We start from the raw sequence: 26,585 nt of genomic DNA on the forward strand, positions 1-26,585 counted from the left end.
TCTGTTGAAGCCAGTTCTCCTTTTACATTTACATTTTACATTAAATCTGCAGTACATAGTTTAGCTGATTTGATACAGTAAATAAAGAGAAATCAGAAAAAAATATGTTCATTATTGAGTAACTATTACACTGCATTCATGTATTTATGGAGAGAGAAATAAGAATCATCCTCCTTATTTGTTGTCTAATGACATTCTATCCCACAATGTTTCTTTAACAGTTGGAGACGTTGTCTAGGAGAATATATCATTATCATTAGTCTAACCCAATAAAGACCATAAATAAGCTGACAAAAGTCAAGGCAGTATTTTTCCAATATGGGAAAAAATATGGCATCCCTGTATTCTTCCCAGGTGTCCCGCCCTTGTTTCCAGAGCTTGTATGCACCTTTCTTTTCCCTCAATGTGCTCAGCAGGTCTTGCTGAACCATGCCTGTTTCCTACCTCCTCTGCCCACTTTCTTATTCAGAGGGATGGAGAGCTCATGTGCTCTGAGGAAGGCATCCTTGAAGAGTAGCCTCAACATCTTTGTTTATAAGGACAGCATCCCAGGGCCAACAATCCCTTGAACAGCTTAAAGTTTTCTCTTCCAAAGTTCAGGGTCCTGACACCACTCTTTGCCAGGCCCACATTCCTCGAGATCATGAACTCAACCAGGGTGTGGTCACTGCAGCCCAGGCTGCCTCCCACCTTAACATCTTTAATGATCTCCTCCACATTGGTGAGCAGCAGGTCCAGCACCACGCAAATATCTATTTTTTTATTGACTTGTGACAGACATAGAGCCTCTTCCATCATTACAGATACGAATGTATGTACTACTTTTTTACTACTGAGGTGCAATTTCCAATTTAAGCACCCTAAGCTTTCTTATTAAAGGGATAAATTATATGATCAGTGTCAATACTGAAGAAACTTAAAACAGATATATTGTTTTGTTCTTTGATTTTCCCCTGACCTTCCTGTGGAAGGGTTCTGCTGTTTTTAAGTATTTCAATCCCTTCCTGATATTGTTGTTCAAAGTTGGTTATTTGTTGATTTAAAATATATGTATCTGATGTTGTGGGCCAACAAAATAAAATAGGAGGCAGCTCTTATAAAATGCACATTATTTTATGTTTTGTTTTCATGATCCTTGTTGGTAGACAGTGTTTCTGATGAGCTGTGATACTATATGTTTACAATAATTTTCAAGCTGTTATGCAGCAACAGTTTTTGATATTTTTAAATTCATATTTTAATGATGCTATCTAGAAATATAGCCATTTTGCATATCTATTGATAAATGATAGTTAACTGACAGAAAAATGTACTGAATGTGTTAGTGAGTGGATAAATCAGTTTATGCCAATAAAATATACAAGGCAATGTTAAGATTTATCTAGAATAATGATATAATAGATGTAGATGAGAATGAAAATGAAGTCCATGTTATTCACTTAATTGTCCTTTTTGACATCAGTTCGTAGTCACTGTAGTCAGAACTTAAAATAAGTAATCATAAATAATTTTACTTTGCAACAAATGATTTTTATTGTACATTCACTACTGTTTTTCCTAGTTTAGTCTGAAATGCTCTAAGTAGTGGAATTCCTACTATTTCTCCTGAGAATATAATTAGCCCACAGATCTCATTGTCAACTGCTTTTTCATTTTACTTTTTTAAAAATCCTTAAAACTACTTTCGGTAACATTCTTTCTATATTATTAAATAATTTGCATCATTGCATATGGAACATATTCCATATATTGTCTTCAGATTAAGCCATCTCAATATTGACATTATATACTTAATATACTTAATATTACTTATATACTTAATATACTTATTTAGATCTTCACTCTTTCACCAGTCATTTTAGAAAGCTAATCCACAATTCTTCCTGAAATCTTTGTTGCCTGTCTACAGGAAAGAATGCACTGTCTCGGAACAGAGGTGGTGCAAGACATCAGGTTAAGCAGAATATGAATTTTTTGCTGGCTTAATTTTATAGTGCCAAAATTTAATTATTTCATCCTTATATTTCATAGTTAATCTCTTTTTGTAGAACTGTCAAGACATGGTCTCTTCTTCTGTGTTATAGCTTTTAATTTTCTGAGGTGTGGATTGCTTCCCTCCCTGAATTAACTTGAGCCTTGTCTAGTCAACCTTGTTTAAAAGAGTCTTCAATCATATGCCTAGTATCTCTGAAACTGGTTATTTATCTTTCACATACATGATCCACATCTTAGTATAGCATCATGTATGAATTTTATTTATTCAATGTCCTGTATATCTTACAAAAATATTTATGATAAAATTGACTCTATGATAAATTCCAGTTGTAAATCACCAGCACATTTTTCCAATACAAAAGGGATGATTTACCGTTTATCATAACACTTTCTTTTGTTAAAAAATCTTAATCAAGATATTAACTCATTATGCTGTTCATATTTGAATTCTCTATTCTAAATAAAGCTTGACAGCATATAATTTTTCTATTTAGTATTGTACAAGTTTCAAAAAACAATATTTTATCTGTCAAAATGTCTTCTTTCACAGGTATATCACCCTTTTAATCACTTTGCTCAGTTAATTTTATTTTCTAGCTCTTTGTACACATCTTATTTGGTGTCCAAAAACATACAAAACCTCCCTATCCTTTATCCTGCCTCAAAAGCTAACTCCATAAAATTGGATATGTGTCTCTGGAGACAAACAAACAGCACAGAAATTAATAGGGAGAGATGAGAGGGAAAATATTTTGCAAGATTTTCCAAGAGATCTTAATATAGTATATTCTACATTTGAAATTCAGTGCTGTACTCATATTCCTAATGCAAAGTAGATCCTTCTGCCAGATACTTTAAGTTGCTTATTCAGCAAGTGTGTCACAGTGTTAATTATATTTATCTGAAATGTTCTCATTTTTTGATGCATAATATGAGCATTTAAAGTTTTCAAATCAAAATAGAACCAACTAAGATGTTATTTTGGAATAACTCCAGTAGACAGCTTAGCACTACTCAATTGCTCATTCATTTTCCTTGCCCCCCTCCCCCACCCTCCAGTAGGAAGGGGGAGATAGTCAAAAGGGCAAAAATGAGAAAACTGGTGGAATAAAGAGAATTGTAAGGTAAAGCAAAGGCTGCACTAACAAGCAAAGCAAAATTTGAAATTTGTTCTTTATTTCCCGTTCGCAGGCAGATGTTCTGTTAAGGCTGGCTCCATATGCATAGCAATTACTTGGGAAGGTAAAGATACACTGTAACTCTAAATGTTCTCCCAGTTTTATTGCTGAGCATGACATTATAAAGAATGTTACATCCATTTAGTCTGTTGAGGTCTGCTGTCCCAGCTGTGCCCCCTCCTAGCTTCTTGTGTATCCCTACCTTCCTTGGTAGCAGGGTAGCCTGAGAAACAGAAGACATCAGTGCTGTGTAAGTAGTGCTAAGCAATAGGTAAAACATCTATGTGTGACTGCGACTGTTTTGGTCATAATACAAAACATGGTACTATGGATGTTGCCATTAAGTTAATTATATACTAGCCAAAGTAAATGCAAAAGTAGTATGTACTATGAATTATTATGAATTATAATGAATTATTATTAGAGCTTGCCAATTGTCTGAGGAAGTACTCTAATTTAACTTTAACTTTAATGAAAAGTTAACTTTATTTGTGTTAGTTCCTATGTAAATCCTATATGGAGCAATAGTTTAATCTGATGTCTAAAAGAGCATTTGAAACTTTCCAATAGGATTTCAGTCCTGTGTTTGCAGTTCTGTGTTTCTTTTTAATTATCCATTTTCAAGGGTTTCCACGTAAATCCTGTTAATGACTATATTTACTTAACATACATTATTTGGGTCAAGGATTATGAAAAATTTTGAATTCTTTGGTTGTTACTTTGAAAGTTGTATACATAAGCTTCACTGCAGGTATCTAAATAAATCTTAGAGAAATTGATTTATTATTTTCTGAATTCTTGCCCTGATATAATAAATTATTTACAAAATATATATTTTGCAATAGTAGACTATTTTTCTATATTTAGAAAAATATTTTTCTATATTTTCTATATTTTTCTATATTTTTCTATAGTTATAAGACCCTTACTCTTTTTGTTCACACACACACACACACACACACACACACACAAATTCTGGTACATAATAACAATATATTTTCAAAGCATTGAAATGGAGTCATTCAACTTTTCATCTAGTTGCTCACCTGCCCTACATAAAAGTGGGGGCTTCAGTGCAGTTTTCAGAAGTTTTTGCTTTCCTTTTTTTTTAATGAAACTTCAGAGAGAATTTCATACTACTGATGCATCTCTCTGTTACACTAATGCAGTGCGCAAGACTCCACAGCCTATGAAATCCATCAATAGCTGTCATGTTCATTGTCCTGTGCAGTGCTCATATTTCATGTCAGGTAAAATTCTTACTTTAGTTAACATCTATTTTTCTTGTCTGAACTCCATACACTGAGGCAAATGAGATGGTATTCATCCATATGTGGTTTCTGAAATATTTTTGTAGATTTAACATAAATAGAGGCCAAAACAAAGCACCTGATATAAAAATTGCAAAGTAATTCTTGAATAAGTAAGATATATCGGAGCTCAGCAAACAAGGCTGCCAAGGAGGGACTCAGCACTTAACCAGGTGCTGTGGTAATGTAGCAAAAAGATTTTGCCTCAGGCTTCAGAGAATTAACAGAGATGGTTCAACTATATAGTGGTCTGTGTTATGACATCCCTCACCTGACTGAAGCAATTGTTCATCAGAGGTAGCTGCCCATGCCTCAGGGTATGAGCAGTGCCTGGTGCTACTCCCTGAGACACGTCCTAATGGGATGCACTGAGTGCTGAAGGAGGTGGCAGATGTGATTGCGAAGACACTTCCCATAGATTTTTCTCAATAGTTGCAATTGGGAGAAGTTTCAGAAGACTGAAGGGAGGCAAATGTTATTCCTATCTTTGAGAGAGGCAAGAAGGAGGATCTGGAGAACTGCAGGCTGGCCAGATTCATCTGAATTCCTAGCATAAATCTAAAATATGCTTACTGTGGATTCTAAGCAGAAAAATGTAACTGAGAAGAGCCAACATGGATTTATGAAGGGCGAATTGAATCTGAGCCACCTAAATCTCCTTCTGTCATAACAGTCTCTATGGACAGGTGTAACTAAGTGTAACTAAGTGAACTAGTGGACTTCATGGAAAAAGAGTGCTGCCCTGAATAGTGATTAACTGCATGGAAACAAGCTGGTTAACAGTGGCACCCCTCGTGGATCAAGAATGAGTCCAATATTGTTTAACATCTTCCTTAAAAATCTGAAAGATGTGTTGGCATGCTAATAAATTTTACTGCTCATACTAAAGTGATGTGAGGAGGACAAGGCTGTTACAGGGTACCTTGACAGATAAATGAAATGCAACAACAGAAAATAATCCCATGAAATAGCACTGCTGGGGACTGAATGGATGGAAACTGCGAAAAAGGAACTGTGGCTCCCTGTGGACAATAGGATGAATGCAAGTCAGAAAGGTGTGCTGGTCGAAAGGAAGGTTAATGCATACTGGACTGTAACAGCAAGACTGTAGAGAGCAGGTCCCCCTATGTAGCAATTCTGAGAGAAAATTTGTAATAGTGTGCCCATTTTTTTGGTTCTTAGTAGAACAGAGGTATGAACAAAACAGAGCAAGCTCAGTAGAGAGCCATAAATATTATAAATATTATAGAAGCTTGAAATACATGACAGGAAAAGTGGATGAGGAAAGTGTTTCCTCAGTTTTGAGAAGAAAAATTTAAGGGAGGAAAGTATTGTTATCTTCAACAACCTAATGGAAGGGAAAAAATAAAATGGAACCATAGTTCCTAAAGGTGACCAGAAAAGAATGGAAAAGTAATAGTCACAATTGATTGGGAAAAAAAAAGAAAAGTTTTTATTAGAAAAACTTACTCACAATGCATGTATTTAAACACTGGAATGGGTTCCATTCTTTCAAAAACTCAAGATGTTATCCTAAACAAAGTGTTCCAATTTGGAAATCTTATATCACTTCAAAAAAGAACTTTCTTTGAGTAGGAGAGGATTGAATTAAGTCTCTTCTAAGTTTTTTTTTTTTTTCTTTTAATACACTATAATCTAGCTTATTTATCTTAAAATCTTCTTCAGCAATTCACTGACTCTGAGCTAACTAGTAAAATTTGCAGTGGTACAATATTTTATGATCTTTTCTGCAAGTAAAAAAGTTGGGGGGGATGGCTTACAATTAAATTAATTTGGCAAATTAAACAATTTGCCAAAAAATAACAATTTAGCATAAACTGAAATAACTTTGGAGTTTAAGTGATGTTTTAATGGGTGATATTGTAACATTTTTTTGTTCTAGAATATAAACAGCATCAGTTGTATCATTTCTAAAAATATAAGCTTATTTACTTAAAAATCCTGCATGTTTCATTAAAATTATGCTGTGTACTTAATAGTACAAGTTAAAATGCATCAATACATGAGCAAACTGAAAAGCACTAAACAAATATTTGAAAAACCTAATATAATATGACTTTAGAAGAACTTTGTTTCTTTCCTAATTTCTTTCTTTGTTATGCCATCAGTAAGCGAAAACAGAGTAAACTCATTTGTATTTATCACAGAGCTTCCATAAGGAATCTATGAAGTCACAAGTAGAATGTTTTACCATTATAAATTTCAACAAATTTGGATTCTAAATAAATACAGCATTTAATCTACTTGATCTACATACATATTGCTATTTTCAGATACCAGTACTTAAAAAATTCAATCTGTATGCCATTGTAGATATTCCCAGCATGTCCATCAAGTATTGTTTGCTACATTAAAAAGTATTCAAGAAAATACATAACAGAACAAGCAGTTTGTTCTCTTTTCTCTATTGTGTTTCCAGTTGGTAAATCTCTGTCTAATGATGGTAAGGTTATGTTTCATCCTTGGAGGTCAAATACTTATTATTAAATTCATGGTCCACAGGGTACTACATTTCCGTATAACTCTAATGATATAAAGAAAAGAAATTTTCTTGGCCTTGAGCTGGAGGTCTGCAGTGGAAGAAAACTGAGGTTTTTCTAATTTACATTCTAGAGACATTTCTGTTATCGTTGTCAGGACTTAGACCTACAGATTCATTCTGCTTACTAAGAAGTTTTCACCATAAACATGGAACAAAAAATTTTATACATAAGCACGTAACTGAATAAAAGATAAAAATGTGTCATGTAAAATAAGAGGAACTTCAGATACTTTTATGTATGTAGAACCTTCGCCTGTTGTCTAGTTTTATAGTACATTCAAAATCTATCTACAAAATATATGTAGATGTATTTGAAAATTGTTTAAATGCAGAGTTTGTTATAATTTCATCAGTATTGTAAGCTTGGTTTTTGTATTAAAAATCAGCAAGCAAATCATTTAAACTTTTAGCAGAAATAACTTGAAATCATATTCCATCTGAATGTGAATTAAAAAAAAAAAAAAAGGAATCACTTTAACTGGTGTCAGAGTGTCAAGTGATTGTACAAAGAATCAAAACCAGAACTAGTAAGCTGTTCAATTTACAAGAAGAGGCAGAGATCTTTGTATGCATGCCAGGTGGATATTAATTTTACTTACTGTGCTGGTAACCATTAACACTGAGCCACATTTACTGAACATAACAATGTATGCCTGCACCTGAAATAAGTTTAAGAGAAAAAGAAAATATGTTGGTTTGTTTTTCAAAGATGGGAATAAGTTTCAGATCCCAAATCAAACAAATCTCGCTAAATTATTTCTTGGCTTAAACATTCCAAAATTTTTCTTATGTAAGAGGCCTCTGCTAAATGGGTCATTTTCTTGTCTAGTCTAAAATTGTCTTATGCATAATGTTGCCTACAGGTAAAAATCTGTGTTGCTTCTCTGTCCTGCAGCATTAGATTTGGTTCTGTTGCTGCCACTGAACCCTTAAAGATATTCTGCATCTGACATATATCATTTAAAAGTATGATGTGCTCTGGCATATTTCTCTCCACAAAACTTTTAGCATGCCAGTTATACAGCAACAGTGATACATTCCTCTCTGTTGAGACATTTCATTGCTGTAGGATGGATAAATATATAAATTGTTTTCCTATGAGGATATCTAACTCATCTGAAGTATGGGCATATTTCCAAATGCTTTGGAAGAACAAGAAATTGAATAGGACAGGACATCTCCTGAAGAAAATGTGATCTAGCATGTATTCCTATTATGAAAAACAATCTCTTTAAAAACAAAAACAAAACAAACAAACAAACAAAAACAAAGAATTATTTTATGTTTCAGGCTAAGTTTAAGAAAGAATAATTTCCTTCAAGTCTCACCTCTTGGCTCTTGCCTATATTTGGAAGACTTTTTTTTTTAATACTGCATGCATTACTTTCCCTTCTGTCTGTGGGTTGTCACTGGAACATTTCTTATATTAATTATTTAGTTCACAGAAATATAAGGAAAATTTACACTGCACAGTGAAAAGTAGGCAAATTGGTTGAAAGATACTGTTTGATAATAATGAATCTGTAGTGAAGATGCATGTCTGAGTGGAAGAAGCAAAGCAATAAGTAGGATTGCTACCCTGGACTTTAAGAGAGCCAACTTCGATCTCTTCCGGGAACTACTTGGAGCTATCCCGTGGGCTCGGGTGTTAGAAGGTAAGGGGGCCTCTGAGAGCTGGTCAGCATTTAAACAGCTCTTCTTCCAAGCTCAGGATCGGTGCGTCCCTGTGAGCAAGAAATTGGGAAAAGGTGGCAGGAGACCTGTGTGGATGAGCAAGGAGCTCATGCACAAGCTCAAAGGAAAGAAGAAGGTAGGAAAGAAAGAAAGAAATAGGAATGTAGTCAGGGCCTGCAGGGATGCAACGAGGAAGGCTAAAGCCCATCTGGAATTGAATCTCACTAAAGTGATAAAGGATAACAAACAAGGCTTCTTCAAGTATGTTAATAGCAAAAGGAAAACTACAGAGAATGTGGGCCCCTTACTAAGTGAGGGGGGGGTTCTGGTAACAGGAGATGCTGAGAAGGCAGAGATACTAAATGCCTTCTTTACTTCCGTCTTCAGTGAAAAGGCTCTTCCGCAGGAATCTCACACCCTGGAGGTTGTGAGAGGGTCTGGGGAATGGGAGACTTCCCCTTAGTCAGGAAAGAGGACGTGCGTGAGCGCCTAGGCAGTACTAAGGTCCACAAGTCCATGGGACCTGATGGGGTGCATCCACGTGTGCTGAGGGAGCTGGCGGAGGTCATTGCCGAACCGCTCTCCATCATTTTTGAGAGGTCTTGGATAACAGGGGAGGTCCCTGAATACTGGAGGATAGCCAATGTCTTCAAAGATAGCGCTCTTCAAAAAGGGCAAGAAGGAAGACCTGGGTAATTATAGGCCTGTCAGCCTCACCTCTGTCCCTGGAAAGGTGATGGAACAGCTTGTGCTGGATACCATCTCCAGACAACTGGGAGAAAAGGAGGTTATCAGGAGTAGTCAGCATGGGTTCACCAAGGGGAGGTCGTGCCTGACCAACCTGGTGGCCTTCTATGATGCTGTCACATGCTGGGTGGATGGGGGAAGAGCGGTAGATGTAGTCTACCTTGATTTTAGAAAGGCAGTTGATACTGTCTCCCACGACATCCTTATAACAAAGCTGAGGAAGTGTGGGATAGACAAGTGGACGGTGAGGTGTGTTGAGAACTGGCTGACTGGCAGAGTGCAGAGGGTCGTCGTTGGTGGTGCAGAGTCTGGCTGGAGACCTGTGACCAGTGGTGTCCCCCAGGGGTCTGTGCTGGGGTCTTGTTCAACATCTTCATCAATGACCTTGATGAGGGGATAGTGGCCACCCTCAGCAAGTTTGCTGATGATACGAAGTTGGGAGGATTGGCTGACACGCCTGAAGGCTGTGCTGCCATTCAGCGAGACCTGGACAGGCTGGAGAGCTGGGCAGTAAGAAACCGGATGAGGTTCAACACAAGCAAGTGTAGGGACTTACACCTAGGGAGGAATAATTGCATGCACCAATACAGGCTGGGGGATGAGCTGCTGGAGAGGAGCTCTGCAGAGAGGGACCTGGGCGTCCTGGTGGACGACAGGTTGGCCATGAGCCAGCAGTATGCCCTCGTGGCCAAAAAGGCCAATGGCATTCTGGGGTGCATTAAGAAGAGCGTGTCCAGCAGGTTGAGGGAGGTGATCCTCCCCCTCTACTCTGCCCTGGTAAGGCCTCATCTGGAGTACTGTGTCCAGTTCTGGGCTCCCCAGTACAAAAAAGACAGGGATCTCTTGGAAAGAGTCCAGCGGAGGGCAACAAAGATGGTAAAGGGCCTGGAGCATCTCCCCTATGAAGAAAGGCTAAGTGAACTGGGTCTGTTTAGCCTTGAGAAAAGAAGACTGAGAGGGGACCTGATCCAGGTTTATAACTATCTGAGGTGTGGCGGCCACAGTGGTAAGGCCAGTCTCTTTTCAGTGGTACGTGGAGACAGGACGAGAGGAAACGGACATAAGCTGCAGCATAGGAAGTTTCGCACAAATGTGCATAAGAACTTCTTCACGGTGAGGTGACGGAGCACTGGAACAGGCTGCCCAGGGAGGTTGTGGAGTCTCCTTCTCTGGAGATATTCAAGTCTCGCCCGGACGCCTACCTGTGCGACATGGTGTAGGAAACCTGCTTTGGCAGGGGGGTTGGTCTCGATGATCTCTAGAGGTCCCTTCCAATCCCTACAATTCTGTGATTCTGTGATTCTGTGATTCTGAGTGTCTTAAGACAAGTCTGAGATTTGCTATAGTCTGGGCAGAGTCAGACTACGCTAACAATGAACACACTGGCCCGGGATCCAGTTTTTGGAAGATCTAACAGTTTTGGAAGATCTTTTGGAAGATCTAACACCTATAGCTCCTGCTAGCTCTTTTAAATGAAACTGCCATGTCTGAGAAACCTCTAAAACTTACAATAGGCCAATGAAAACAGTTTGTTACTCAGGAATGTACATACCAGGTTAACTAATATTTTATGCAGTATGTAATGTGAATTTACTAACTCACATGAAAATATATGAAACAGTCTACAAAATGGTCAACTCTTTACAAGGATAGATAATGGGAGGACAAAAGGAGGGAGATGAGGGAAGGGGCATGAGAGGGAAGATTTAGGTTGGATATCAGAGGGAACTTACTTATAGAGAGAGTGGTGATGTGCTGGAACAGGCTGCTCAGAGAGGTTGTAAATGCCTGTCCAAGTCCCTCTGTATGGCTTCCCTTCTCTCCAATGTTTTGACTGCACTGCTCAGCTTGGTGTGATGTGTCATTGTCTATGTCATTAATAAAGATGTTGAAAAGCACTGATCCGAATACTGAGCCTTGAGGGACACAACTCATGTCCAGCGTCTACCCAGACATAGAAACATTCATCACAACCCTTTCGCTGTGTCCAGCCAGCCAATTCCTAATCCACTGAACCGTCCATCCTTCAAATCCACACCTCTCCAATTTAGAGTGAAGGATGTGGTGAGGGACCATGTCAAAGACTTTGCAGAAGTCTTAGATGACATCCGTATCCATGTGCCGTGGATACCAAGGATGCAGATACAGTTTCACATCATTTTAGGTATGAAGTGTGAAAAAAAACAAAAGCTGGTAATGTGATTTGGTTTGACAGCTATGTTAATCTATTGAGTAGCTACTGTTAAAGTTAGTGGTCAGATTTCTCCATCTGCAGTCTTCCACAAACTTTTCTGCTACTTTTCCTGAACTTGGGCTGTTGCCTCTGAGGTCAGCTTATCCAAGGAGAAATCCAGAAGGAAAATAGCTCTAGAAATATTTGTACATTCTTCTCATACTTTAATTCCTAATCAATTCATAACGAAGTCAGATGGACATCGCTGGAGTGAGGACAGGTGGAAACTCTCAGGTGGAAATTTGAGGATTGCTTTTAGTGGTGGGTCATCAGTACCAGTTATTAAAACATAAAAGGGCTGTTCTTTAGCAGTAAAATCAAACATGTAGGGTTAAATGCATACCTATTATTAATTTCTCCATAATTTTTAAAACAAATTATTCACATGATAACTTTCTGTTTGGCGTGTTTCCTAACCTGTGTTGAATATCACTTTGGAAAGTTTTAAGTGACCTGGTTCAAATCTGTCCAAGGGACTACTCTGAAACTTAAGATAGTTTAGCATTATTTAGATTTAAATTGATTAACTTCCAGTGCCTGTAACCTTTGATTTTGTTTTGTTTTGTTGTGAATTTGAAAATTGGATACTTTACAACTATGGAAAGAGATTAAAAGCAATCCAAAGGACTATCTAAAGCTAACAAATAAACAAAAAAATTCTGTGGGGGAAGTCCAACAAACTGACTTTAAATTGGCCCTAAGAATCAGACTCGAGTTGCTCTACAATGGTTGAATACATCCCAGAATTTAAACTAGGGGATGTCAAGAAATCAGACAGCTATCTTCTTGGTAGATATGGACTATGAATTTTTATTCAGTATTATATTTGATTCTGCAGCTGAGATGGGAGAGATTTCAGGCATGATGACTTCAACTTAGCCTACCTTCTTCCCAAGATGCTTTAAGCCTCTCTTTTAAGGATCACTGAAATATCTGATAATTTTTAATAACACTTATGTAAAAACTGTTCTTAAAGTTTAGGTACCTGTATTCTCAACGTATTTTCTATTTTAATTTCAAATAACCGTTTATTACAATGAGAAGATTGAATTATCCAAAAGAAATTAATATTTTAATAGTCATATTGCTTTTCTTGTGTGAAAATTACTTTTTAAATTATGAATTATTTTTAAGCACAAGGACAGAATACTTCGATTTTCTTGAATACTTTGATTTTCCTGTTCAAATGTTAATGTTCTCAGTGTGTAACCAAGAACTCAATAAGTTAATTAATATTTATATGTATTCATAAGTCTTGACATATGCCATGTTTTGTATGTTTATGATCTAGATTTATATAAGAATTCTTGAGGAAGGTTAGATAGAATAAGCCCTTATTACTTAGTGGTATAGCTGTTAATGTTCCTGAATGCAAAGCACACTTGGTAGGTTAAACAGATTACTACAGAGGGCCTACTTAGGGCAATCCTGACTTCATGAGAAGAAACAGAATCCCATAAAATATAAAAGAATAGCAATGTAAAACTTTTGGTATGAATTTCCATAAAATAGCAAAATTTTTGAGCTTGGAAGGCATCTCTGAAAACTGCCTTATCTAACCTTCCAGAGCAGATTACTCAGGGCTTTGTCCTGTTGGGCTTCATATATCTCCTCAGGATGAGGACTTCACAACTCTGGTTAACCTGGTCCAGGATTTGACCATCCACACAGTATAGACTTGTTCCATAAGTCTACCTGGAATTTCTTCTGTTTGTGCTCTTTTCCTCTTGTCCACCTACAGAGCACTACTGAGAAAAGCATGCTTCCTTCTTTATTCTTTCCCATCAGCTTTTATACACACTAATGAGATCTTCATGGGCCTTTACTTCTCCCGACTAAATAGTATCTCGGCCTCTCCATATCTGAAATATGCTTCAGTCCCTTCATCATCTTTGTGGCCTTTAATTGGGCTCAATTCTGTATCTCCATGTTTCTCTTATACTGGAGAGCCCAGAACTATACACGACTAGTAGAAAGGAAGGATCACATCCTGTGGGCAAGACTTTGTCTAAGGCAGCACAGGAAGCTTTTGGCTTTGTTTTTGTCAAAGGCATAATGCTGGATCATGGCTTGGCCTTTTCTTGACAAGGAGTTATTCCTGTTTATAAGGAGGACTTTTTGAATATCTTTTTGCTGAATTCTATGAGGTTTCTGTCAGACAATTTCTCAAGCCTTTCAAGATGTATTTGAATAGCAGCAGAAATAGCTTGTGTATCAACCCTGGAACACCTTCTGTTATTTTATCCTCCACAAATTTAGTGAGGGTACATCACGACAGTCACTCTGTCCTATCATCCAGGTCAACACTGAAGACATCAAACAGCATTAACCAAGAATCAAATACTGAGGAACACCATTAATGACTGGTCTCCAGCTTGGCTTCATGATGCAAGTCATGACGAGTGGCAATTTAGCCAATTTTCAATCCATACCACAGTCTTTTTCATATGCTATCTATTTATTTCTTCATTATTTTATTTGTGAAAATGATTCAAGAGACTGTGTCATAAGCCTTGGTAAATTCAATGAAAAAATGTCCAAAATTTTGTTCAGTCTAGGAACTCTCAGCTGGCTCAATTTCTCTCCTGGAACAGCTCCATGCAGTGTAATTATGCTGTCACATCAAAGGCAAATACTCTTGCTTTCTGGTCTGACATTCCTGCAGAGTTTGGATTCCTCCATTGTAGATCTTAAATTGTGAGACATCTCAATGACAGTTTTGCAATTGCACACAGAGTTTCTGATTGCACTTCCTTATTTATGTGTATATTCTTGGGATATGACCTTTTTAAGATTATTGCCCCAGTGATCCTATGAGGGACAGTGTTGATTTCATAGGAAGTAATGGAATCTCATAAAACACAAAAGGATAGCATAAAATACAAAAGGATCACAAGATTTCTCCCATCCAGATCACCTTGCACAAATTGATTGCCATTTTGTTCCACCACTTTCTTACTTGTCTATGGCCTCACAGAACTACAGAATCATAGAATCTCCAAGGTTGGAAAAGACCTACAAGATCATCATACAACCATCTACCTATCACCAACAGTTCTCACTAGACCATGCCCCTCAGTACAATGTCTAAAATTTCTTTGAGCATCTCTTCCTCCCCTACCATTCCTACTATTAAAGATTTCTTCCCCATGTTCACTAGACTATAGTCAAAGATTCTTTAGTTCCACTTGGTCAGACAGTTTCCTAGTGGCTCATGATCCTCAGAGAGACTCCCATAGCTATATATTTTATAAATATCTGAGGTGTGGCAGCCATAGTGGTGAGGCCAGTCTCTTTTCAGTGGTACGTGGAGACAGGACGAGGGGAAACGGACATAAGCTGCAGCACAGGAAGTTTCGCACGAATGTGCGTAAGAACTTCTTCACGGTGAGGGTGACGGAGCACTGGAACAGGCTGCCCAGGGAGGTTGTGGAGTCTCCTTCTCTGAGATATTCAAGTCTCGCCTGGACGCCTACCTGTGCGACCTGGTGTAGGGAACCTGCTTTGGCAGGGAGGTTGGTCTCGATGATCTCTAGAGGTCCCTTCCAACCCCTACAATTCTGTGATTCTGTGATTCTGTGAAAGCAATGGTCAGGGCAAACTTTGCTGATCATGGTCTTTCTGGAAAGCAAAAGTTTTGCAAGCATGTGTGGAACTGTAGAATCTGCTCATTCCTATAGCCCTCATTCCTCACAGGGAAGATTTAGGATAAAACCACCTGGTTCCTCATGTCATTGAATCTCACTCTTAGAGCCTTGAAGCTTGGTGGGATCCATGATCATCCTGGCCATACAGTTGAAACCCATATTGAAGAGCAACAGCACTGGGAAGGAAACCTCAGCAGCTTCTTCATATTATCTTGGACCTGAGCTTTGACAAGCAGCAAAGCACTCTTGACTGCAGGCAGTTGGAAGATTGTGGCCTCTGAATAAAAAGGCTTCCAGTATTTTCAATCACTCTTTCTTCTGTGTGATGCTGCAGGACTCGGTTCAGCTGTCTTGGGTGCTTGGCTGAATACAGATCGCAGTTTGTCATCTGCTAGTAAATCCTATCCTATTACACTTTGATATGCAATTGATATTCAGTTAGGATTAGGACAAATGCAATCAAGAACTTTCAGTTATACTTCAGATGTGTGCTAATTTAAATTTCTTTGTACAGACAATGAGATTAGTGTAATTGAATCATAGGAAAGTCATCACCATTATTTCATGGTAGTGAATAAAAAAGGTATCACTGTTTATCTAAATACTGTGTACTAATATTGTTGGATGTTAAAAATAACTAAATGCAGCTAAGTTATAAGAAGTAATTAAATCAGACCTTTATTATTAATCCATAATAGCATTCAATGGCCATCAGTTTATTATCATAAAATGATCATTATCCTTAATTTTATTTAAGTAAATTAAGAAATCACAGTCCTGGATCATAAAACTATCACTGTACTAAACAGTGTGAACAGAAAGGTGATTTTTTGCCATAAGGAATCCCGTGTTTAAGACTAACATAATTTTTACATAAGTTTGAAGATTATCTTTCCAGCTACCTTACAGGGTAGTTAGTAAACACATTCATGTTTATCTTGGAAATTCATCAATGTTAGGAAATTTTTGTGCTCACTGGAACTCACTTTTGATATTACTGTTGCACATTCCCTGATACGTTTGCTTTACTACAGACATAAAAATCAATTCTTGATAGTTTTTTGGTTTTTTTTTTTAATTAAATGTGGTTGCTCTTGGTTCCATGTTACATAGGTTGAAATGCTGTGGTAACAAAGAGTTTGTTTAGATTCAATTCATATACATTTTAATAAATTCCTAGTAGGAAAAAATAATTTTATTTATGAAAAATGTCCGTATATTTCTTGTCAGACTGTACTTTGAAAATGATTATTTGAAGTATGCTTTGTGTAGCCTAGTACACAATTAAATCATAGTTTACTTTATTTTTTACTTTATTTTTATGAAACAAAGTACAGAATTTGAATAGATCAATTATATTTATTTTGTAAGAGCTTTTTCATGATTTTATTAAATGATTGCTCCAGTAATCAGCCAAGTGTAAAATGATTCAATATTTGCAGCACTTCATGAAAAAAAGGAATAAATCCTTAATTAATTCAAATATGATTATTGTATCAAGTTTTCTGTTACATGGGGCTCTCTATATGTAAAAAACTAAATTAAATGTAAACACTAATTACTCATTAGGAAAAAAATTAACATGTAGAAAATCACATTACAGATTTAATTTGAAATAGATCTTTAAAAGGCATAGTGAATTTAACTGGCAATTTCTAAAAGTCTTGAAAAGAACATTATAAAAGTCTTTGCTATTGATAAATTTCCCTCACAAGTTCCATAGGCTAGCTGGACGTGTTTTTGTTTTCTATTAAAATACTTGAGGTTTTCAATATCTTATGGCAGTGGTTTTGCTTTGAATGTGCAGAGCTAGAATACCTGCAATATACACTAAAGTTACAAGAGAATATATTGCCTTAAGTTCATAGCCAGATGTATTTCTTAGCAAATACATGAGCAGATTTACAGCGAACATTTCAGGTAAAACACAATGATAATTTTCTGTCATGGAAATTAACTGGATTCTACTTTGGGTCAGACTTTCTATGAAATTTACTAATATTTTCATCTTAAAATGTTACATTTTTTCCATTCATATAATTTAAGAGTCTAAAGCTTCTTTAGTCATCCAAAAAGAAATAACAGCATAGCTGTCAGCATTATTAAGTATTCATCTAAGATACTGAAGTAGACTTTGACGATGTGTGAATCAAGCCTCCAGTGCTTTCTCTTTCAGAAATCTATCAATAAATCATTTTAGAAAGATCAATAGGAATTAATAGGCACTTTTAGAGACATAAAATTCTAGCTAATGTCCAAAACTCTCACTTCAAATTTTCTCAGCATTTTCATAAATATTTTAAATTTTTTTGTGATGACAGACTGCCAGAAGAGATACTGACAATCTGCTTAACTTCAAATGTGCTTTTTCTTCTCTCTTTCTTTTTTTTTTAATAGATATATTTCTATTACATCAGGTAATCTACATAGAGGAATTTTTCCAGCTGGTATAAAGTTGATGGAGGGTAAAGCCTTTAGCAGTGTCTTTAGAATGACTCAACATGAAGGACAAGTAAACAGATATCAAAACATTATGAAGAAAAGCTATTATTAAAATTTATCATTATCTGTCAAGGTAGTAATAACAAATCAGCATTTACTGTTCTTTCAGCTATATCTGCTAAATCTGTTTTTTCCTAACCTTGCCAATTGCTTTACAACAAAATTTTATGGGATAATTTTTGTTCTGAAAGATTATAGCCAGTTCATCATTAACCAGTTGAGTACATATATAATGTATGAAGAACAGTATCTGGAGAAATATTAGTTGTCGGTTTCTAGAAGGAAAAGAGATTCCTTAGCTTTTGAATACATTTGCTGCAATCTTGAGGATTTCCGTGCTTTTACATCAATAATATTTTAAATGCCAAAATCCAGGCTGCTCATGCCTTCCAAAATCATGTCCTGTGTTTTGGAACCTATTATATAGACATCTATTATTTTCTTTATAAAGAAAACAATAGGTTTTCTGTGGTGTTTAAGTTCTTCTGTCCTTGATTTAAGGGTTTGTAGAAGGAGACTGCCTGCTTTTTAGGGGTATATTGTCAAGGATGTTTTCCAAGACAACAAAGGACAGGAAGACAGTGTTGAAAACTAAGTCCAGTGGGTCACATGAATTTGAGAGTGTGAGAAAGTAGTAATGCTTATTTCAGCAGGGTTATCAGATTGAGAATTTCTAAATTAGAAAACAATGACCTATGTCAATAACTTTGGGAGGCTATCAAACTGCAAGCACCACTTCCAGGAAGAACAACATGGAATTTGCTAATAAGATTGTGAACCTGGAGAGTGTGTAGGTTGAGAGATGCAGAAAACTGCAGAAAACTGCCGAGTTCTGCAAGCCCATTGTAGGATGTGCAGTAAGAAGGGATAGCAGGAGGAACAAAGATCAGGGATAAATAGAAAGGGATATAAAAAAGGCCAGTCATTTGTAAAATTGGCCAGTCAGTATTTTTATCTGACTCAACTTTGTGCCTGATCATCACAGTCTGTCCTTTCCCACATTATTTCTCATAAAATTTCAAAAATCTTATGAAATTCAACAAGGAAAGTGCAGAGCCCTTCACCTGGGGAGGAACAGCTCTAGGCACCTGTACAGGTTATGGGCCATCCTGTTGGAAATTGGTTTTGCAGAAAATAATCTAGTAGACATTAGTAGATTTGAGAGGTCTTGGATAACAGGGGAGGTCCCTGAAGACTGGAGGATAGCCAATGTCTTCAAAGATAGCGCTCTTCAAAAAGGGCAAGAAGGAAGACCTGGGTAATTATAGGCCTGTCAGCCTCACCTCCGTCCCTGGAAAGGTGATGGAACAGCTTGTGCTGGATACCATCTTCAGACAACTGGGAGAAAAGGAGGTTATCAGGAGTAGTCAGCATGGGTTCACCAAGGGGAGGTCGTGCTCGACCAACCTGGTGGCCTTCTATGATGCTGTCACATGCTGGGTGGATGGGGGAAGAGCGGTAGATGTAGTCTACCTTGATTTTAGAAAGGCAGTTGATACTGTCTCCCACGACATCCTTATAACAAAGCTGAGGAAGTGTGGGATAGACGAGTGGACAGTGAGGTGGGTTGAGAACTGGCTGACTGGCAGAGCGCAGAGGGTCGTCGTTGGTGGTGCAGAGTCTGGCTGGAGACCTGTGACCAGTGGTGTCCTCCAGGGGTCTGTGCTGGGGTCTTTTTCTTGTTCAACATCTTCATCAATGACCTTGATGAAGGGATAGTGGCCACCCTCAGCAAGTTTGCTGATGATACGAAGTTGGGAGGATTGGCTGACATGCCTGAAGGCTGTGCTGCCATTCAGCGAGACCTGGACAGGCTGGAGAGCTGGGCAGTAAGAAACCGGATGAGGTTCAACACAAGCAAGTGTAGGGACTTACACCTAGGGAGGAATAATTGCATGCACCAATACAGGCTGGGGGATGAGCTGCTGGAGAGGAGCTCTGCAGAGAGGGACCTGGGCGTCCTGGTGGACGACAGGTTGGCCATGAGCCAGCAGTGTGCCCTCGTGGCCAAAAAGGCCAATGGCATTCTGGGGTGCATTAAGAAGGGCGTGTCCAGCAGGTCGAGGGAGGTGATCCTCCCCCTCTACTCTGCCCTGGTAAGGCCTCATCTGGAGTACTGTGTCCAGTTCTGGGCTCCCCAGTACAAAAAAGACAGGGATCTCTTGGAAAGAGTCCAGCGGAGGGCCACAAAGATGGTGAAGGGCCTGGAGCATCTCCCCTATGAAGAAAGGCTAAGTGAACTGGGTCTGTTTAGCCTTGAGAAAAGACGACTGAGAGGGGACCTGATCCAGGTTTATAAATATCTGAGGTGTGGCGGCCACAGTGGTGAGGCCAGTCTCTTTTCAGTGGTATGTGGAGTCAGGACGAGAGGAAACGGACATAAGCTGCAGCATAGGAAGTTTCGCACAAATGTGCATAAGAACTTCTTCACAGTGAGGGTGACGGAGCACTGGAACAGGCTGCCCAGGGAGGTTGTGGAGTCTCCTTCTCTGGAGATATTCAAGTCTTGCCTGGACGCCTACCTGTGCGACCTGGTGTAGGGAGCCTGCTTTGGCAGGGGGGTTGGTCTCGATGATCTCTAGAGATCCCTTCCAACCCCTACAATTCTGTGATTCTGTGACACCAAGTTGAACACAAGTCAGCAATGTGCCCATACTGCTAAGAAAGCTAATGATATTCTTGACTATGTTAGGCAGAGTATTGCCAGCAAGTTAAGAGGTGATCCTTCCACTCTACTCAGCACTGCTGAGTCTGCACCCCGGTTTCTGTGTTCAGTTCTGGTCCTGCCAGCTCAAGGACATACTGGAAGGAGTTCAAGAAAAGGCCGTCAAGATGATCAGTGGATTGCAGCACCTCTTCTGTTAGGAGATGCTGAGAACTGAGACTGTTCAGTATGGAGAACAAGAGAGATCTCAGGAGGGATCTCATCAATGTCTATAAATATCTGAAGAGAGAGGGCAAGAAAGATGGATTCAGGCTCTTTTCAATGGTGCCCTGTGGCAGGACTAGAGACAATGATACAGAGGAGTTTCCACCTAAAGAGCAAGAAGCATTTATTTACCAAGGAGGAGGTGAAGTACTGAAACAGTGTCCTGGCTTTATCAGTATTCCATATCATGACATCATGCAGCAGGCTGTTGGATGCAGAGGCACAGTGCACTGCGGAGCTGTACTTCCTGGTTATGTGTGAAATTTCATGTGAGATCTGACTCTCCAAGAGGAAGATACACAGAGATAAACAAACTACTATTTCCAAGAGCCTCCCTTGTTCCTTGTGTGACCTCTGATTCTGAGTAACAGAGCTAAACTGTGCTTCTGGGTTCCAGATCGCAGCAGGCAGCACAGTTATAGCCTTCTGCTCTCCCCCATTTTGCTTGATTTGTTAATTGTATCTCTCTTTCTTCTTATTATATTTCATTCTTTTACGTTTTGTAGTAAGTTTGTTATCTCTCCTTATCTTAATTGGGTTGTTTTTCTTTCCTTCTCCCTGAAAAGAGATACGTGAGGGTTCTCCACTTTCCTATCATGCTTGAAACTGCAACACACAGGTTGCTCAGAGAGGTTGTGTAATCTCCCCCCTTCTTCAGAAGCCATCTACATGTGATTCTGGACAGCCCACTCCAGGTGACCTTGTATGATCAAGGTGGGTGAACTAGATGACTTTCAGAGGTCTCTTCCAATGTTAACTATTCAATGTTTCTGTGAAATCTTTTCTTAGCTCTCTCTCTGCATATTCATACTCTCTCCCCTATGTATTAATTCTGCAAGGACTGCTTGTCAGCTACTGGTAAGACCTAAGTGATGATTTGTACAAACTCCTGGAGTCAGGCTGGGAAAGCAGACACCCCTGGACTATGGTGCCAGCTACTGAAGCCTGGGAACTCATGGACTAGACTGAGCTCAACAATGGCAAAGGCCCAGCAGGAAAGGGCTGTGACACTGGGACAGCGTTGGAGCCCAAGCCTAAAAGTTATTCCCAAGTGCTGAAGTGTGCTATGCTTATCATCTCATTTAAGAGTTGCAGCGGAGGCAAGGGTGTCTCTCTGGAAATTTTTGTGTACCTGAGGCCTTCTGAAGATAAGCAGCTTCTTTTGCTATTTCTGTGCCCACTGCTGTTGCATTTGAGAGAATCCTCACTTGCTGCAGCCTTGGGATCTTGTTGTTCTGCTGTCACTGTTGAACTTACCATTGTGTTACACAGGAGGGACACTCTTTGCAGAATAAGTAACGTATTTTTTTAATGGAAGTCAGATCTCTGATATGAGATACATGATCAGACTTTGATGATTCATGAATCTAAGGTTTGGGGCTTTTTTAAGTTTAAAAAATAACTGTCTAACGTAAGTGTATTGAAATTGTTGGAAAAGTATGTGGAAAAATGGAGAATGTTAATATCTGCTCTTGGTGTTCTTCTTGGTTATGCTCATGCATGAATCGATCTCCCAGTATTTCCTAGGGTATAAGGCTGGCCCTGTAATTCACCTGCATATTGAACATACATTTGAAGAATTTTGATAAGATTGTAAATGGCTACTTGGGTTAATCATATGATTGTATGCTGAGTAGTTGCAGAGGCAAACTCTTCACCACCCACAAACTATAAGATTAAATAATGTGATACGATTATACCCGTCATGTCAATTTTATTGGTAGTGTTTAAGGAACCTGATCTTGAACCAGATGAGATCAGCATACAGTTTTATTGTCTTTAATGATACAGGATTATATCTAAATTCTGCATAGTTACCCACCAATATACTATGTAAGAGTAAATATATGGAATTTGCCAGAAATTAAAACATGCAATAAATTACTCTGGATTAATTGATAGAATATAGTATAGAATAGGATATTCCTATTTAGGAAGTTAAAAAAAAAAAAAAAAAAAGCCCAAAAAACGTTGTTTTGTTGATTTTTATGAACGACCAGTCAGAATTACTTGGATACTCTGCTATCACCAGGGCTCTTTTCTCAGTCATCTTTCTGCTATCGATTATTTCTTCTTAGATATGATCCTGCATTTTTAATTCTGAATAAGCATTTTTTTCATACAGCTATCCATCTGTTCATAACCACTTCTTTAATTTTGAATGTGTGTTACAGTTTCTAGCATGTATTATGATTTTATAAATAGATATTTAGCAGTCTGTATTTAGTCAAAACTTGATGTAAATATTTTGACAATAGTTTAGGCACAAATACAAACATATTTTTGTTTGTATAGGGAAATAATAAAATCAAAATAAGCTCAATTCATAGACACTGAATGGAATCTCCGAGATTTACCTTGGGGGGGAAAAAAAAAAATAGAAGTTTATTTCTTCACTGCTTTAGAAGAATATTTTTAGAGCTTTTTATTTTTCATTGTGCAAATATGTTTATTAAAAATGTTGTTCTATGTCTTGCAGATTCTTTTTCTAGATAACTCTCTGTTCCTGTGGGCATTCCTGGTTGTCCTGCAGTTTTATCAGGGAAATTTCTGAACATACAAGTGAATTTAATACACCAAATAAACTATATTCCATTTAGGCTGCATAGACTGAATAGTGTGAAAATATGATAATGTCCCAGGAGAGGTGACATTTCCTTACATAAATCATATGCACAAATATTTTCCTTAAAAGATTAGTAGAATTGATTGTTGAAATGATAAGTACAGTTAAGAATATCCTCCTGTATTGTGACCTTTCTCTCTCAGCTTTTTGTTTCTTAGAGTAATTTTGTTTTATCAAAAGCAAGGGCATCTTCCTTTCATGATGATAATGAAGAAGGTTTACTGGCATTTATGTTTATAATGATAATCTTTTTCAAAATAAAGATAACTTTTTTAATAACAGTTCACTGATTTGAAGACTGAAAACAAATGTCTAATTTATTTTCCTGTCAAATGGAGGGATTAAAATTTAATAATGTCATCTTGTATGCTTCATAAACTTTAACATGAGAGATAGTTTAATTGATCAATACCTGATGTTTCTTAATTTTGAAAATATTATTAAAATATAAACAATTATTATATAAACAATTATTATTTCATTATAACAAGTTCATGTTATGACAAATTAGAAGCATAAATTGTGATGCTTTTAATTCTTCTTGTATGTATATATTTTCTTTTGTATATTACTAATGTACTTCCTGACACTGACTTAAATATCAGTAGCTACTGAGAAACTAAATATATTCATCCTGTCACCAAAATGCTTTTCAAGTTTGCATGTTGTGAGTTAGTTAGCCAGAAAGTACTTTTTCATTTAATATGCAAATTTGTTAAAAAGGAAAATTTTTTGTTTGAAATGATCCTATTAAACAGCAGATGTTTAGACTATAGAAGTGTTACGTGAACTTATACTCAACGACTCCTATGTTTTGAGTTTAGCATACCTTATTGTCTCTGGTAGTCTTCAGCTGGGATTTCTTGTGAAGCAGAAATGTTTAATGTATAAGACATTTTCAGAAGTTACTTTATTAAAAATTGATCTTATTCAAGTATATATTGTATTTTAAATTCTAGTGAAATCAGATTATTTATTTAGCATGCTTTGCACATGTAGTCTCAGAGCAGCTTCCTTCAAAATCGCTTAGAGGCCCAAATAATAAGGAAACTTTCTGAATTTACAGTCATTTTTCTTAAGATACAATTCTCCCTGAGCTCACATAATATGAATTTACTCTTAGCTGAATGAGACATTCTTCAGAATATTATAAATAAATAAATAAATAAATAAATAAATAAAAACAGCCCAAAGTTGCACAGATATTCCTTCAACATATAAATTCTTCTTAATATATGAGTTGAACAGTTCTTTCTTGTGGGTTTATCTCTTATCTGTAACTAAATGGTGCTTCATAGACAAGAAGTAACATCAGACAGTCACAGTAGGATGGCTAACATACTCACATTCCATTGTTTACTTATTTAAAGCAGTGCTTATAATGCACATGGCATTTTCAGGGGACATAGGAAAGGATGATTTTGAATACTTGAATTATTCCTAAGCAAACAAACACATATCAGAACATGGAGACGAAAAAAATGATAATAATAAAAATCATAAAGTAGACTGTGTTAAGTGAACTTAGCTATAATTCTATCCCTCATTTCTTTGATGAAATCAGCAAGGTCATAGCATCCTGAAATTATTTTCTTTTCTTTGTTTTATGAGAAAAGTTTGGAATTATCTTTTTTTTTTCTTTTTTCTTTTTTCCATTCAGACTTTCATATTATTTTTTAGAATTAGTAGAAGAGGTAAATTGAGATTATGTATCACATAACTTTTGCTTGTTTTCTAGTTTTAATATCTGTGGTTTGCTTTTTTAATTATGGTTTTGCTTATTTATATGAAATATGTGAAAGCCACATTTACTACTGTGGTAGTTTTGCACTGCTATGTGACCATGCTGCTCTCTCTTGTTACCTTTCCTCAACTGAAAATTGGGAGAAACAATGATTAATAAACCCTAGTGGGTTGAGATAAAAAGGAGGAAATCACTCACCAATTACCTTGACAGACAAAAGACATTCATTGTAAAGGAGATTATTGTAATTTACTGACTATTACTAACAGATCAGAGCAGTGGAGGTTGTAGTCAGTCCATAATACTTCATCTTTGCTGCTCCATTGTGATCACTCTCTTCCAGTATGGGGACCTTCCCACAGGATTAATCCCTTCCTGAACTGATCCTATGTGGGTTTCCCACAGACCACTCTACTGCTCCTCAAGAGAAAAAGAAAAGAAAAGAAAAGAAAAGAAAAGAAAAGAAAAGAAAAGAAAAGAAAAGAAAAGAAAAGAAAAGAAAAGAAAAGAAAAGAAAAGAAAAGAAAAGAAAAGAAAAGAAAAGAAAAGAAAAGAAAAGAAGAAAAGAAAAAAAAAGTGTCTGAACTCTCCTTAATATTTTAGATCCAATAAGCTGAACACTTGAATAATCACTAACTCAAAAAAGTCACTACCATGGATCCAGCCTGGTTCGTAGTTCAGTCATTGATCTTCAGTAGTGGTGGGTCATTGGGCACTGTTGTTCTGTTGACGACGACGACGGTAAGGACGACGATGACCATGGCTATGATGGCCCCTTTTCAATGCTTTCGAAATGGTCGAGTCAGCTGTCTTTGCAGTTACAGCTCAAATCCAAAGTGGTTGAATCAGCTCTCCTCATAGTGGCAGCTTCTGGCTCTGGGATCTCAGCAGGAAATTCCTTTGTTCCTATCTTCCTGGCCTTGCCAGCAGATAAGAGGGAGCAGGGAGACGCCAACTTGTATCTTGCCTTCACAGGATACAATGGTATTACCCCCCAGTCTCCCATAGCAAACAGGAGTTATTTGGTCACAGGCTAGATCTTTCGCCAGTAAACTGTCCTTGAGCACTATCTTCCAAAGGCAAACAGCCACACAGTGATGTTGATTGCCACACGGCAACACCCATCATTCATCTTCTAGACAAGTCAGTCTTATCACAAGAAATACCTCAGGAATCAAGCTTTGAGCCAAAAAAACAAAGAAGGATTCTCACAATGTGTGTGTAACATAAGAAAATTAATCAGAGCGTAACTAGTTGTCTTTTCCAAGGCTAAGGAGAAATGAAGCAGTATATCCATTGTACATTTTATTGCTTAGATACTTTTGAGATGTTATATGTAAGAAAATCAGGTTTGGGATTGAAAGAGAGCAGAATGAGGAACAGAGTTAAATAAAACCCACAGGCTAAGCTGGATGATGAAAGTAATCTTTTTTTTTT

Source organism: Meleagris gallopavo, chromosome 3 (assembly GCF_000146605.3).
Source record: "Meleagris gallopavo isolate NT-WF06-2002-E0010 breed Aviagen turkey brand Nicholas breeding stock chromosome 3, Turkey_5.1, whole genome shotgun sequence".
Classification (NCBI taxonomy): Eukaryota; Metazoa; Chordata; class Aves; order Galliformes; family Phasianidae; genus Meleagris; species Meleagris gallopavo.